At 38.8% G+C, this 17,128-nt stretch overlaps 1 protein-coding gene across 1 annotated transcript in view; it reads left to right on the forward strand.

The window, feature by feature from the left end:
* Positions 1-17,128, forward strand: part of UBE2U (ubiquitin conjugating enzyme E2 U) — a 211,667-nt gene that overhangs the window by 180,189 nt on the left and 14,350 nt on the right. The gene's annotated exons all lie outside the window — the stretch shown is intronic.

A 17,128-nucleotide genomic window follows, 5' to 3' on the forward strand; every position in this document is an offset into this window, starting at 1 on the left:
AAATGAAGAGTTGGATGCTCAACTGACTGAGCCACCTAGGTGCCCCACTTCTCTTTCTTATAACCGATACCTCTTCACATTATGGTCCTAGAGCATCCTTATCTGTAAGAACAGTAAATATGAATGTCGTGGGCCACAGACTTCCTTTATTCTTTATATCACTGTGTAATGTATTATTCTGGGTCAAACAATTGCTTTCTCAGTCAAATTCAGTGATATTTTCTTCTGTTTTATCCCTCTTCTTTCTGCCTGTTGGGGAGAACTTACCTTTGTCTGGTTGCTCTGATGTGGTGAGGTATGTGGCCTGTCGGCATCCTCTATCATCTGCCGGTGTCTGATGAGGTGGCTCCCCACAATGGAGGGTGGTGAGGTGGAGACCCCAGGGTCTCTTCCCCCAGCAGTTTTTGGTCCTTCATCTTTATGTTTCCCTGCATCTGTTAAGATTACCTTTATCTCCCCAAAGCTTCCAGCTAGCAGGTTCCTGTACTCCTTATCCCAATCTCAAGGCTCCTTTGAGTCTACTGGCCTCTCTTAAACAAATCCACACCACTTTGCTAGGCACAGAGCTGATTTCCTGCTCCACACTGTATGCTCAAGATTTTCTCGAACTGCCCTTAACTTCATCCCAGGGTACATTCACTTAGCCACTGTTGCCCCAGTGCTTAGCTCCAGGCTGAATACTGGTTGGTCTAAAAGATTTGGTTCTTCCAAACCACAGTCTAAGAGGTGAAGATTAGATTCCCTGTTGTTTGAGCTACTCCCAAATTTCTCTGGGGTTTCCACTGGCCCGGTACAGGATAGGATCACACGATCCCTTCCCCAAGACAGTTTCTGATATCTACTCCCTCCTCTAAGTCTATTTTATCTTTAAAATAATAATGATTATCTTTTAAAATCATTATGCATTCTTTCCAATGCATGTATTTATGTTATTTAATTTCTGTACTAACTCTTATACATTTGCCTCTGGATTTTCAAAACCAGGCTTTGAGCATGTGGAAAATCTTTTCTCTTTCAAGAATCCTGAGTCTTACAACTCAAAAGCTCTTTGACTTTCAAGACAATTGTCTCTGTTTAGGTTTCAAAATATATTGGTTTTTCTAGAGCTGCCATAACAAAATACCACGAACTGGGTGGCTTAAACAACGAAAATTTATTTTCTCATATCTCTGGTGGCCAGAAGTCCAAGATCAAGGTGTTGGTAGGGTTGGCTTCTCCTGAGGCCTCTCTCTGTGGTTTGCATATGGCTACTTTCTTGCCATGTCTTCACATGGTCTCTCCTCACTCTGTGTGTTATCAATGTCCTAATCTCCTCTCCTTGTAAAGAAACCAGTCATGTTCATTTGGGACCCCCCATACACCATCTTTTTACCTTGATTCTTTTTAAAGACACTATCTCCAAATATAGTTACATTCTGATGTACTGCGTGTTAAGACTTCAACATATGAATTTGGGGGAGGGGGACACAATTCAGCCCACAATACAAAATAATCTACTTAGAAACTCAATTGAGTTCTAAATTTTCTTTGGGTTCCTTTGTGTCCTCTTTTCTCTGGGGCAAATGAATACAGGTTGTGGCAACTGACTGCGTAGATGGAGGGTCTCAGAAACCCAGAGAACTGTCATGGTTTACAAAGCCCTTCATAGTCTTTCACTAATGTCTCCAATCTCTTCTGTTAATTCTCCCCATATTTCATTTTCTTTCCTCTAGTCAGACAAAATTTCTTTTAGATTCTCAAAATCCACACTGTGTCTCTCACCTCTGGGTCTTCAAAATATTCCCACATTTGAAATACTATCTTGTCATTCTGCTTCTCTTTCCCTTGTTAACTCCTGCAAATCATTCATGTGTCATGCTAAGCTTTTCCTGGTACCTAAAACCAGGTAGTTCCCTATGTTAGGCTTCCCATAGCATATAACCATACTTAGCATTTTCTAGAAATCAGGCGATACACTTTTTATTATTTATGTAATATCTGTATTTTCTACTAGGCTGTAAGCTGCATAGTGGCAGGGATAGTATCTGTGTTGGTCACACATTCAGGGTGTCTGACACAATGTCTGACATAAAATAGAAGCCTGATAAATATTCGTTGAACGAATGAAAAACTAATTCTGAGGCATTATTGGCTTGGTTCACAAGAAGGGTATCTTGTGGAATTATACCTGCATTTTTTTTTAAAGCAAAGACTTCAGTTATCAGTCAGGATTGTTAAGTGTAAGCAACAGAAACTTAGGCTCACTTAAGCAGAAAAGTATATTGAGGAGCTTGCGGTGTCTTCTGGAGAGCTGGAGAACCAGGTTTGGAGGCTGTAGAGCCAGGTACAATGACCAAAATCACAATGCAAAACTGCAGCTCCCTCTGGGTCCCCAGTGCTACAGCTGGCACTGCCAGCATCACTAGACACGGGGCAGTAGAGCTGCCACAAGAGACATTGTCCCTGCTGCCTCTAGAAAGCTGCAACTCCTGCATGGCAGCCTCCACCCCCGTCATCACTACTGCCACCAGAGCCTCCACTTCAGTCACCATCCTTGCACCCTGTCCTCACTGCCACTGCTGCCACCTAAACACAACATAAGCAGACCCCACTTCTTCCCACCACCGGCTTCCAATTCAGTCCTCTGTTGTGCAGAGCCTAGCTTGTCTGACCAATACTACAATGGAGGCTGGAGAAGCCAGTGTCTGCTATTTTAACATCTATGAGGAATAAGGGCTGTTCCTCATAACGTGAGAAATTCCCAAACATAGGAAGGAGGTTCAGACATGAAGAGACAAAAATAAAAAGACAAATGTTCACTGCATTGTTATTGCAGAAGCAAGAAGTCCCATGACCCCACAAGTGCTGTGTCATAATAGTGTGTGTGTAGGTGTGCGTGTTTAAAGCATCTTTATAATCGTTGACATTAAACTTACAAAGAACAACTAAAAAAAAAAAAGTCCATCGAGAGGTTAACTTCAGTGTTCAGCTTTGCATGCTTGCCTGATCGATTCCACCCTCCACTCACACATGGTGGTCACATCCATCCCAGTGACCCATTTCTCAAATTCTTCCACCTCTACCTCCCTTTCTACAACCACCCCTTTCTTCAGAACCTTTTATTCAACCTTTTATGTACATGAATTTTCTCACCCCAAGACAGCAGGGGCTATGTCAAATGATCATGGGCATGTAGTGCTTAGGGTGGGGTTGTACACATGATAAGCTGGTTTTTGTCAAACAAGTGTTCTTATGGAAACATGAGAAAGAAGCCTGCCTATCGCATGCTGCCCTGGCAGCACTGGGTTCTCCTCAGTGCTGAGAGCTTCTATCATGGCAGCTATGTGTGGCATTGACTTGACTCCTTGACTAGCTTGAGTTTCTCTCTCAGCACTTTCTCATGCAGTATCAACATTAGGAAACCTCTTTGTCTCATATCTTTGAACTGCTTGATCACACCTATGTGTTCTTAGACCACAGCCAACAGAGAGCCTTCTCCCTGCATCCTTTCCCTCCTTCCATCCCTTAGAACTTCCATAGTTCTTCAGTTCTTTTAATTCCTCCTCCTTTCCACGAAAGTTCTGCCTCTCTGGTGTCCTGCCTCTAAGTCATCTTCTCCACTGCCAGGTGCTACTGATGAAGGAGGGGACCTGAGGAATCTGGAAGAAATGATAAGAAAGAATTCCTCATAATGATATGGGCTTTACTATTTTCTTTAACCTGAAGACCTCTTATACTGAGGTCTTTTACTCTTGATAGCTTATCTCCCTCTTTTTTTCGCCTTCTATGAATTTGAAGGTTATTTTTTCCATATTCTTTTCAGTAGTTACCCCAAATACTTTAACATGGATATGTTAAAAAGTCTAATGTTAAAATCTTTATATTTTTTCCAAATATAAAGATACTAATGCTTCAGATGTAATCAATCTTTTCCCAAAATATATACCATTTTTATCCAGTATTTGGTTTTATGTTTTTTTTAATTTGACAAAGTAAATATTATTTTATGTGGTTACTATTTGTTTAGATTTACCTACATATATACAGAAATCTTGGCTGGCCATTTCTTTCTGCATCTGAGACTTTCCATTTGGTATTACTTCTACCCAAAGCTCATCCTTGAGAATTATCCTTAAGAAATATTGGTAAATTCTGTTATCTTGTTTTCTTTTAGCCTGGATATCTTAATCTTTCCCTCCCCTTCTTGAAAGATTATTTCACCACATACTCCATTGTAGGTTGACAATTGTTTTCACCCAGTGCTTTAAAAATATCATTCATTGTCTTCTGGTTTTCATTATTGTTGTTGGAAAGTCAGTCAGGCTATTTGCAATATCTTTGTAGAAAGTCTTGACTCTCTAGTTGCTTCTCAGGGCTCCTCTTTACCCTTGATATTTTATTGTTTCACTATTATTTATATCTCAGTGATAATTTCTTTCTCCTTATCTTTCCTGAAATTTTTTGGACTTTCCAAATCTGAGGATTAGTCATGTGTGTGTGTGTGTGTGTGTGTTTAATTTCTGGAAAATTTTGGCTATTCTGAACTATTCCTTCTTCTGCATTCTCTTTATTATTCTTCTGAATCTCTACTTAGAAATATGTTAAAACTTGTCTGTCTTCAGTGTCTCTTAAGCCGTCTCTTCTCTTATTTTTATGCTAACAGCATGTATCCTTTATAACCTTCAATAGCATTGAAAAAAATCCACCTCTAGCTAAATATAATTGGAAGTACAAGGCTCCAGAAAAGGAGTTGGAAGTAACCAAACATTGTTCTGTCACAGTGCAAAAGCTCAATCTTCAGTTAGACCTAATCCATTTGCTGGCCCTGGCCCATCTCTGGAAAAGGCATACCTACCCGCAGTCCAAAGGCTTTAAAAACTACTGGTTCCATACCCAACTCTGTTACAGCAATCACAATTCTGCACAAGTTGTTTGCAACATAAAGTTGGCCAGACACCAAAAGTATGATCTCCATTTTTTAAAAAATAAACTTTAAACCCGGTGCAGGGCTTGAACTCATGAAACCAAGATCAAGAGTCTCAAGAGTCACATACTCCACCAACTGAGCCAGCCAGGTGCCCCGATCTCCATTTTTATGTGCTGAGTTTGATGAATTTGAGAAATGTTGTCCACCTTTACCTAAGCAGCCATCCTGTTGCCTCACTACTCTACATCTAATGACCAGACTTGCAAAATCATGTGCTCATCCTCAAAGTACTCAGTACCTACTGCCTGGTTTATCATGACTGCTCATGTCATTCCTCCTAGAAAAACAGAAGTAGGGGGGCACCTGGGTGGCGCAGTCGTTAAGCGTCTGCCTTTGGCTCAGGGCGTGATCCCGGCGTTCTGGGATCGAGTCCCACATCGGGCTCCTCCGCCATGAGCCTGCTTCTTCCTCTCCCACTCCCCTGCTGTGTTCCCTCTCTCGCTGGCTGTCTCTCTGTCACATAAATAAATAAAATCTTTAAAAAAAAAAGAAAAAGAAAAACAGAAGTAAATGTAATTAAATGATTGTCCTTGTCATTGCTAACCAGACACCAGGTGACGACTCACAGCACACACATACCATTTTAAATCCTTTTTGGAAATAGATATTTTAAATAAATAAATAACAAGGGCTTTCTCTGAGCAATATTGTGTCCACACCTGGTATCAATTTATTTATACTATGAAAGCAAGTGTTTTCTGTGATCTCCATATAGTTGGATCAAGGTGGATTTTGTCTTTATATTGAATACAAGGGTGAATATAGCAAATGTTCTAGAAAAGAAAGTTCTAGGAAATTAAGTGTTATGTGAAAGTGTTCCACAGTCAAGCAAGTATGAGCAACATTGCATTAAATATGGTTAACAAAGTTAAATAGGCTTCTTTACTGTGGGACTTTTCAGAACCTTTAATATACTAATGCACATTGTAAATCACAAAGAAGATTATATGTAGCATTTTTTAAATGTGTTTGACCACAGAGTAGTTTGAGGATTTTACAAGTTGTGTTCCGTGTTTGTATTTGAGTTTCTTATAAGATGTGTTCTACAAAAGAGACTTGGAGATCTTGTTGGAGGATAGGCATTGCCTTATCGCTCAACTTTCTTCCTCTGGAGGAAGGAAAAAACAGCAATCCCATGAGAAGCCTCTCTTTTGGAGCCATCTGGTATTAATTTCATCTATCAGCTGAAATATCTCTGTCGCAGCCATCTGAAAGAGATGTTCATTGTCACAAAGTGTTTTGTCTGACCACTCTGAGTAAGCACAGACCTCCCTGCTTCCCCATTTGGTTTCCCAAGTCAGCTTCAACCCTGCCCTGTTCCTGGAATCTTCTCCTCATGTCTTCACTCATCCACTTTGGCTTTCAGTCTTCATGACTTGCTATCTCCACTGAGCTCTGTGCCTTGGCTTTTTGGTTGCTGTTGTTATTTTCAAGAACCCGTTCTCTTTCTGGCTGTAAGACTTGGCTCCTGGACTGTGTTTTAGATCTCCTTTTCCTGCACCAAATAGTATGTTCCTGTCCATCCAATTTTAACCACTAGCAATCTCTTGCTTCTGTCTCCTTACACATCCTTTCCAACTTCCGTGTAGATGCTTATTCTAGCCTCGTCCTTGACCTTCACCTGTGGCATGGACCACAGCCATGATGTAACACTGACTGCTGATGCTTGCCAGACCACAAAATACTGGAAGGAATTCTCTTGCCGCATAAAAGATAAATGCAACTATCAGAGTGCACCTTGTGTACCAAGGCTCAATATTAGAGCTTGGATACTTTTGAGTTTCCCATGGTTTGTAGGTTATACTGCATTAGTCAGTGGGTGTCTTAGAGTCATTTTGCACCAATAAACAATGGCATTATGAAGACTTGTTTCTTCTCTATTTTTAATATCTTTTATTCTGTTACACAACACTCCATAAATCTTGCTCATTCGCATGTTATTAGGAGTCATGGCAGCTCTTTGCTTGTAGACTAGAGATTATGATTGGCCTGTCATTTTATTTGATCTTCTTTTGTTTTTAGTTATTTTTTTCTGTTTAAGTGCCCAAAGCCCTACAGGCAAAAATGCCTTCAAATTAAAATGTATTGTTAATATTCCAGACCACACACTTGGTTCTTCATGTGGCTTTGAGTTTTGCTGCTGAGATGATTGTGCATGGTATTCTCATGGTGAGAAAATGTGACCAGTTCAGCCTATTTTGCAGAACTCCTTTGTTCCCTCAGGCAAACTTGGCATGATTTTGTTAAAGGTTCAGTTGGGATAATCCATATTCTTTCCCTAAGGTCACTTTTCAAATTCCTTGTCAATCAGTTTAATGAAAGGTAAGTAAGTACCTGACTTTAGAGCAGCCAAATAGCATGAGCTTCTTGGGGTGTGTGTGTGTGTGTGTGTGTGAGAGAGAGAGAGAGAGAGAGAGAGAGAGACTGAGAGAATGAGAGTGTGTGCAGTAGGGAGAATTGAGGGGAGATAACAAGTCCCTTATTCAGTGACATAATGAAGCATGAACCTTTAAATGTCATACAAAATTGACAAGGTTGTTTATTGATTGAGAGACAGATACGATCACAAAAAGATACCTCAGTGTTTATTTTCATTAACCAGAATGAGTACATTTAACAAAGGATTTAGAGGATGCTGTAAATCATATTTTTAAGGACTATGACTTCCCCATGCTGAGGTAAACCAGGTTTCAGAGCCACCCTCAGAGACAACTGTTGTTTGCCCAAGCCCACCTGTGTCTGTTCCATAGACTCACTTCACCCTCCACAATAACACTGAGCAAGCCTGGGCTGTGCTTATTTCAGGCTCCTCTGTTACCACCTGGCTCACCTACGCTCTCTGGACACATCCACGCATTCTCACGTCTGAGTCAAGAGTACTTGGCAGTTATTTCCCTGCAGGGATTGGTTCTTCTTCTTCCTAGACACCTAGCCAAAGCTTACTCATCTCTCATATCAAACTCATTCTGATTCAATTCTAAACTCCAAAAAGGTAGAGGCTATGTTTGTGTTATTTCCAATCACTTACCCAGTACCTGCCACATAATAAATTCTCAAAAAATATCTGTTGAGTAAATAGGAAACAAATGAGTGTGTTTTAAACATGGTTACAGAGTCAGGAAACCCTTGGGGATACTGGAAGTTCAGGTTTAGCCCTGCTCAAAGTGTCCAGTCCTGCAGGGGCAGCTCTAATTATTTACCTGTTCCTTTCCTTGATATTCATTAAGCTCCAACTCTGTACCAGTGCTCCACTAGCTTTTACGGAGGACACAAAGTTAAATCAGATTTGAACCCTATTCTCCAAAAACCTATAGTTTAGTAGGGGAAGTTTGATATGGCACATCAATAACTAAAACACAAAACTGAAAGCAACAAAAGCCAAGAGAGAAAACCTATGCTACATGAGACGGGGAAATAGATTAATCATGTAAGAGGATGTTAAAATAAGACTTCGCTGTCTCACTTTGAGAGCAACTTAATAGACTGGGTCTCCACTGCACTAGAGCAAGATGCTAAGAAACTCACCTTGAGAGCATAGAGGTGATGATGTCCCAAAGGCCAGGTCAGAGGGGATTTCTTTGGAGAGAATAGTCAGTGTGCTATGCATTGCCCACTCACTGACTCTCCAGATGGAAGAAAAGGAGTCACTTTCCTTCACCTCAAGCCAAGTGAGGGAGCTCTAAGGGCACCTTGGAAATTTGGGGAACATGAAGACCTGTGCATTAACCTAACCCACTCATCTAAAGGTGAGTGACTAGCCCAAGCAGAGTACAGAGAGGGGAATGTATTGGCAGCAATCGGCAGTACCACAAACAGCAGGGCAAACATTTGTGTTTTCCAGGAAGGAAAGATGTAGATCCCATGAGAAGGAGCTGATCTAAAATCTTCTCAGAATGAATCATGCTCAGGAAGACTTCCCAGCAAGGAGAAAGGACCTCAAGGGAGACGGGCTGTGTAGGGTATGTTTGGAAGCCCCGGCCTGGGAGCAGCTTATAAAGCGGCTGCCAGAGGACAAGCGTCGTGTATGTGGGGCTGGGCAGCCTGGGGCAGGGAGCCACTGCCATCTGAGTGCTCAGTGGGACGCTCTCCAGAAAACCCACAAAAGCACTTCATAAGCGCCAGCATCCGGGGGAGCAAAGTACATTGCAGCTGCTCCGGCCATATAAAACAGTGCCATTCCCCTAATCCCCTGTGCCTTGGCCTGAATCTAAGGGCTTAGACAAGCCAGCAGCCAGTGAGCAGGAGTAGCTGGGAACTGATGAAGGAGCCGACCAGGAACATCACTGCCTCCTCTGTGGGCTTCCCCGCCTAGGTCAGGCCCCCACTGGGTTGCAAAGCTTTATATTGGACAAGAGCTTGAAGTTGTGATGGTTACCCTGGACTAGGCTTTAGTTATGTGATTATTAGGCTCGAGTGGATTTTTTAATGCCCAAACAAAAGGACTATTTATTATCTAAGCATGACTGGAAAAGCCATGGGGCCTGCCAATATTTTATCTGTGAAGGGAAGGGAAGAGAAGGAAAGGGAAAGATTAAAAAAAAATTTTTTTTATTAAAATGCAATACACATACAGAAAGTGCATTTGTCATAATTATACAGCTTGACAGTTTTCACAAATTGAACACATCCGTGTAACCCGCACCCAGATTAAGCTATAACCCCCCCAGAAAACCCCTTTGGGCTCCCTCTCAGTCACTACTTCTCCCTCAGATAACTACTACCCTGACTTCTAATAGCACAGATGAATTTTGGCTTTTTGTATTTCATATAAATAGAATCATACACTATGAGCACATTATGTCTCCTTTGTGTATTTTTTTGCTCAACATTCTATTTATGACATTCATCCATGTTGTCACAGATCTTTTTTTTTTTTAAAGATTTTATTTATTTGCGATAGAGAGAGTGAGAGAGAGAGAGCATGAGCAGGGGACAGGAGGAGAGGGAGAAGCAGGCTCCCCGCTAAGCCCAACACAGGGCTCCATCCCAGGATTCCAAGATCATGGCCTGAACCAAAGGCAGACCCCTAACTATCTGAGCCACCCAGGTGTCCCCACATTAATTGATTTTTAAGTGTCAAAGCAACCTTGCATTCCTGGAATCACCCTTTTTTTTTTTTTAAGATTTTATTTATTTATCCGACAGAGATAGAGACAGCCAGCGAGAGAGGGAACACAAGCAGGGGGAGCGGGAGAGGAAGAAGCAGGCTCATAGTGGAGGAGCCTGATGTGGGGCTCGATCCCATAACGCCGGGATCACGCCCTGAGCCGAAGGCAGACGCTTAACCGCTGTGCCTCCCAGGCGCCCCTGGAATCACCCTTTTGATCGTGACGTATCACCCTTGCAAGAGTGAATTTGTTAATATTTTGCTAAGAATTTTTGCATCTATTGGGGCACCTGGATGCTCAGTCAGTTAAGCATCCAATCCTTGATTCTGGCTCAGGTCATGATCTCAGGGTCATAACATCAAGCCCTGCATCAAGCTCCGCTCAGCACAGAGTCTGCTTGAGATTCTTTCTCCCTCTCCTTCTGTCCCTCCCCCCACTGGCACTCTAAATAAATAAATAAATAAAATCTCTAAAAAAATAATTTTTGCCTCTATTGTGCATGAAGGATATTGATCTTTAGTTTTCTGTGTTTGGTACTATCTTTGTCAAGTTTTGGTATCAGGATTTACTGGCCTCATAAAATGAGTTGCAAAAAGCTTCCTCTCCCTCTATTTTCAGAAACAATTTGTCCAAAACTGGTATTATTTATTTCTTATATGTGTGATTGAGTTCACTAGTACAGCCATCTGGGCCAAAGTTTTCTCTGTAGGAAAGTTTTTAATTATGTATTCAATTTCTAAATAGATGTAAGACATTTCATATTTTCTATTTCTTCTTTTGTAAGTTGCAAGTTTTGGAAATTGGTGGTTCTTAAGAAAGGTGTCCATTTCTTAACAGATGGTGAATTTATTAGCATAAAGTTATTTATATTATTCTTTTATTATATCCTCTTAATGTCTGTAGGATTTGAAGTGATGCCTCTTTTATCATTCTTGATATTGATAATGGAGCTAATTGGTAGATCCATTATTTTCTGATGAAAAATAAGATGAATATAATATATATTTTTCTCTATTTTAAAGTGTTTATCTTTGGTCTTAGGAGTTAGACTATCATTTGCTTAGATGTAGTGTTATTTGTATTTATCCTCTTGGGAATTCTCTAGCTACTTGGAATTGTGGTTTGATGTATTTCCACTAAATTAAGGAACTTTTTTTAATCACATTTCCTAAAAATAAAATTCTTTCTTTTTCTTCTAAAAAGAAAAATTCTATCCCATACTCTCTCTTGTCTTTCTTTCTGATACTCTAATTACGTGTATGTCAGCTTGTTGTCCCACATGTCACTGAAGTTGGCTATTTTTTTCAATAATTTTTTTCTCTTTTCTTCAGTTTGGATAATTTCTATTTGCTTGTCTTGAAATTGACTGTACTTTTTTTCTACAGTGTCTAATCTTTTAAAATCTATCCAGTAAAATTTTCTTTTTTGATATTGTATGTTTCAGCTCTAGAATCCCAAGTTGATTATTTTGCAATTCCTATTTCTCTTTTGGGATTCCCTACCTACGCATTTTGCTCATCTCTTAATTGGAATCCTTTAATATATTTATAATAGCTGTTTTAAAAGTCCTGTCTCAATGCTAATGTAAGGGTCATCTGTGGGCTTGCTTTTCTTGACTAGGTTTTCTCTTTGACTGATTGTTTCCTGCTTCTCCAAATGTCTAGTGATATTTTATCCTGGATATTGTGGATGATACATTATAGAGATAATGTATTTTTATATCCTTCGTCTAAAGAAAGTTGAGTTTGTACTAACAGACAGCTGAGCTATTGGCAGATCACATCAATCTTACTTTTCCCAGTTTTATTGAGAAATAATTGACATACTATGTAAGTTTAAGATGAATGGCATGATAGTTTGACTTACATAAATTGTGAAATGATTATCACAATAGGTTCAGCTAACCTCCATCAGCTCATAGAGATACAATATTCAAAAAAGAAAGAGTAAAAGAAAACATTTCTCCTTGTGATGAGAACTTTTAGGATTTATTCTCTTGACGACTTTCCTTTATATCATGTAGCAGTGTTACCCGTAGTCATCATGTTGTATATTACATCCCTAGTACTTATTAACATTATAACTAGAAATTTGTACCTTTTGACCAACCAATTTTCCTCCACTTTTTTCCTCCTCCCATCCCCTGTGTCCAGTAACCACGTGTCTGTATTCTATATGTTAAATGGAAGCTTGTTTTAGGTTTTGTTGTAGTGGATTTATTTCTATATAGTGCATTTAATTCTAGATTGGAGCCCTTAGTCCTAAGCTTACTCATAAGATGTGGCTTTTCTGAGGTTTTAGTGAAAAGTCTAAGATGTTTATCAAACTCTTCTTATTTGGCAAAATTTGAATTTCAAACTCTTTGTCCCCAGGTCCTTGCAGCTCCTGAAATCTTGGCCTCCCAGCTGCTGCTTTTTGCTAGGCTTCTTAGATTCTCACTCCGTGCATTTACAGTTTTGGAGTCAACTAAAAGATTTGAAAGGAATTTGAATGAAGAATTTGAAGGGTAGTACACAACTGTTAATATAAAAGGTGTGTTCCTCATCACTCTGGATAGGCTAAGTTGATCTGCGATGAACAACTAAAAAAATCTCAGTTTTCAGTAGCTTTAAAAGGAATGAGAGTTGTAGCTTGCCTCAAACTAACACTCCAAGTGATAACAATTATGGACTGTAGACTCTGGGCTTTATTTCGATGTTTATTTGAAAAAAATACAGTTATCACACCAATCCCTTGATTTTAATCATATTATTACTTAAGTCAGGTTAACTAAAATAAAATTTGTCAATTTAAAGAAAAATATGAAAAAAATAATAGTATAATTGATGCCTGGAAATGGACAAAATTTCTGAGGGTGGTATCCAGGTTACTGATATATGACAAATAGTAGTATAAATTATTCTCATAAGTCCAAAGCACATCTAGGTAAGGCAAAAGAATGTGTTTGAGATGGTTATTTGAACAATAACAAACAGTTAAGATAATATAATCCTTTTTATTAAAAATCGACTATAGTGGTGTATTACTAAGGAGGTATAGTTTTAGAAAAATATTGAGTACATTCATAGGTTTTAAGGAATAATAGTAAGAGTTAAAACATTAATAGTAATACTGTAATTTGATGTTTTAACTAATACTGCCATTAACTTTTCCATGTCTTTAGTTAAGTTGTAATATTAGACCAGATAATCACCTCTCTACTTTGAATTTCTTAGTGTCTAATTTAAAGTTTGTAGAATAAGCCAATATTATAATGTATTTTGAGATTTGCCGATGATGAGTAAAACATAATTATGATTCTCCAGCAAGTTTATTTAGTTTTGGCCGTGGCCATGCTCATTTTGCTCCTTTTCAGCTCCTTTTTCTGCCATTTCTTAAATGGCATCCCCATACTCCATTGATGAAAAATGGCATATCCACATGCCACTATTGCTTAAATGCAAGTCCAGGACAACCTGAATGCCTGAAATGAATGCTTGACTCAGTGTTAATGAATCAGTACATTCATAATTGGAAAATAAGCCTCTTTCTCTCCCCCCCTGACTTGCTGATACCTCTCATTAGCTGATGGTTCTGAGAATGCCTGTGATAAGCATCTGAAGGCAAAGTTGGATGGAGAAATATTCTAATCCTATTGATGGCAGAAGAAAAGGGAAAGGAATTGGGATTCTTCCCCCTATTTATAGTATTTTAATTAAGCTAAGACTTTGTTGTGTTGTTTACAACCAGGAGAAATACTACAGGCAGCTGCATTTTATATACTGAGTGGCTATAAATAGAAGAATTAATACAGAAGAGATTAAAAAGCTATGTGGATAATAGGTGTCTGTTACCTCCCAGCGCACTATTATGCTTTCATTAAAGAAAGCTAGTCTGTATACCCACTTTTTTGAAATTGAATTTTCTAAGCTAGAAAATTGGATCCAGAATTCTGAACCCAAGGATACAGAAAAGAATGTCCCTTTTAATTCTCACTTTAAACCTCTTTAAGCACAATTCATACTTACATATTAGTTGTACGACTTTTTATTTGAAATCTTTGGTTTCCTAGACAACTATCTCTTTTTCACTGCTATAAGCCTCTGGCATAGGATCTGACACGATAAAAATCCTCAACAAATATTTGTCAAATAATCAAATGAGTAATTTTTAAAGACATTGACTATATAAAGGTATTGTAAATACTTGTCTGATATACCAAATAATATGTAAAGAACTAATATAAATTCAATATTTTTTTTATTTTTTATTTTTATTTTTTATTTTTTTTAAAGATTTTATTTATTTATTCGACAGAGATAGAGACAGCCAGCGAGAGAGGGAACACAAGCAGGGGGAGTGGGAGAGGAAGAAGCAGGCTCCTAGCGGAGGAGCCCGATGTGGGACTTGATCCCATAACGCCGGGATCACGCCCTGAGCCCAAGGCAGACGCTTAACCGCTATGCCACCCAGGCGCCCCTCAATATTTTTTTTTTTTAAAGATAGAGAAATGAGCAAAGAAGGTGAGATAATTAATATGCCCACTTTTTCTAATGAAAATGCTAATATGAAAACATTAAATAAATTTTACAGGGAATGTATATACAAAGTTTACAGAATTGCACAAGGAATTAGTGTAATACTGATTTTCCTGAATGTTCTCTTACTACAGTCAATGTGCCCAATACCATGTCAAGTTTCGTGTGGGATGCATATATGTGGAACACCTGGTACCTGAGCTCAAAGAAACTAATGTTCTAGAAGGAAAAACTAGAAAAGTCATCAAACACCATGAATTTAGAAGATAGAGTGGTACTTTTAGTTACTAATAACTGGATTAGGAGATGTCAGCCCCAACTTTGTAAATCAGCCTCTTTTTGTTTTTGTTGTCATTGTTTTTATTTAAATTCAATTAGCCAAAATATAGTGTATCATTAGTTTTTGATGTAGTGTGCATTGATTTATTAGTTGCATATAATACCCAGTGCTCATCCCATCACATGCCAGCTTCTTATATCACTCTGCTGGTGTCACTTTAAAATCCTGTCATACGAGTGATCTTTAAACCACACCACCACCCAACCTCGATTCACCTTAAAATAATCAGATCACATTAAATTTTTTCAATCTCTAGGTTCTGGGAACTCTCCTAAATACCCCCTATCATTTACTCCCTTTCTTTCTGAATTTCAATTTTTCAAGATCTTGTAGCTTTGCCATTTATGCTTAGGACAAAAACATATAGCTGTTTTTTAAAAAAATACCATATCTGGGGTGCCTGGGTGGCTCAGTTGGTTGAGCGTCTGCCTTTGGCTCGGGTCATGATCCCAGGGTCCTGGGATCGAATCCCACATTGGGCTTCTTGCTCAGCAGGGAGCCTGCTTCTCCCTCTGCTGCTCCCCCTGCTTGTGCTTGCGCTCTCTCTCTGTTTCTCTAAATACATACATACATACATACATACATACATCTTTTAAAAAAAAAACCATATCATCTGTGAGGGAGAAGAGTGGATAGGCACTGCAACTCTTTCTCTTTTTTTTCTTGTTTTCTTTCTTTCTTTCTTTTTTTTTTTTTTTTTTGGAATGAAAGTAATTCTAGTACTGGTTAAAAAATTCAAGTAATACTACAAGTATTTTAGGGCATTTGTCTGTCCTGCTGGACTCTATTCTTAATTTCCCTCTGCATAAGGAAGTATTTCCAACTCTTTCAGCCATTTCTTCTGGCATTTACCTCTATATTTCTAAATTACATGTTAAGTGCTATTTCTTGGTCTTTAAGTATTGCCTACCAACTTCCTGTGATGGAAGACTCTCAGATCTCTAGTACTCACAGAAGTACACATTTCCTTTTTCTTCATGTTTTCAGAGTAGTTACATCACCATTTGTGGTTAGATTATCACTCAGTGTTTTCGTTATTAAGACTACAAAATGTTATTTTCAGCTAAGCCATAAAGATTCTCTTAATAAAATCACCCAAACTGGTGAATTACTTGTCTTAATTATCCCTAACTTTTCTCACAGAACTAAGAAGTCTTCTCTCCATATTTTCAAGCACAGTAGATAATCTCTCAAGTCATTTTTTTCATAGCAGGACACCCTTCTTGTACCTCTCTGTCCTCTTGCTCTTACCTACACTGGCTGCTCTCTTGGCATTGTCCTAATACTTCATTTGACAATTTTTTCTGCCAAATACCAATATCTATAGGTATTTTCCTCTCAGGTTGCTTAGTTGTCTAGAGGAAGAGAATAGATAACATTTATTTACTGAACACATGATGTGTGTTTGTGGCACTGAGGTTTGTGTCTCAAATAATTATTTCACTTGATGTTCCTATAAACTCCACTGGTGGGTGAAGAAATAGAAGCTCAGAGAACTGAAATTATCTGTCCATGGTCACAGAGCCGGCAAATATCATTGACAGATTTCAAATCCAGGTCTATCTGACTCCAATACACATGCAGTATTATTTTAGTACCCTTGATTAGTCCTAGAAGACTGGAGAAAAACCACAGGAAAGATAGAGTCTTTTATGTCATCTCAAGAAATTAGATCATATTTGGTAAGAAGAAGGGAAGACCTGGAAGTCCCTTTTTTTTTATTCTTCCTTTTTTATCTTCTATCCTCCCCTTGGATTCCAAGCTCCATTACACTGCTGCCACCTCCTGTCATCATGGCAAGGACCTTATATTCTTAACTGTCGTGGAGGATGATGACAAATCTTGACATTTTTCAATGGGAATACCCACAAAACAACAAACTTCTTTCTTGATAATACTGATTGCCTCTTCTGTTGTTATTTTTAGGTATGTTTTGCTAAAAATCTATCTCCCAAAAACTTTTTCACTCCTCCAGGGATGAGAATGTAATCAAGAATTCCTTTGGCTACATATAAAACACAAACATTGACAAGCAAATAGGCATTTGTTAAGAGTCTATTTTATATGTTAATCAAGAAAATTAATTTATGGGGCCCTGGGTGGCTCAGTCATTAAGTGTCTGCCTTTGGCTCAGGTCATGATTCCTGGGATCAAGCCCTGCAGCGGGCTCCCTGCTCAGCGGGAAGCTTGCTTCTTC

The sequence above is a fragment of the Ursus americanus genome, chromosome 12 (assembly GCF_024610735.1).
Source record: "Ursus americanus isolate L20-20 chromosome 12, mUrsAme1.1.p, whole genome shotgun sequence".
In the NCBI taxonomy this organism is placed as follows: domain Eukaryota; kingdom Metazoa; phylum Chordata; class Mammalia; order Carnivora; family Ursidae; genus Ursus; species Ursus americanus.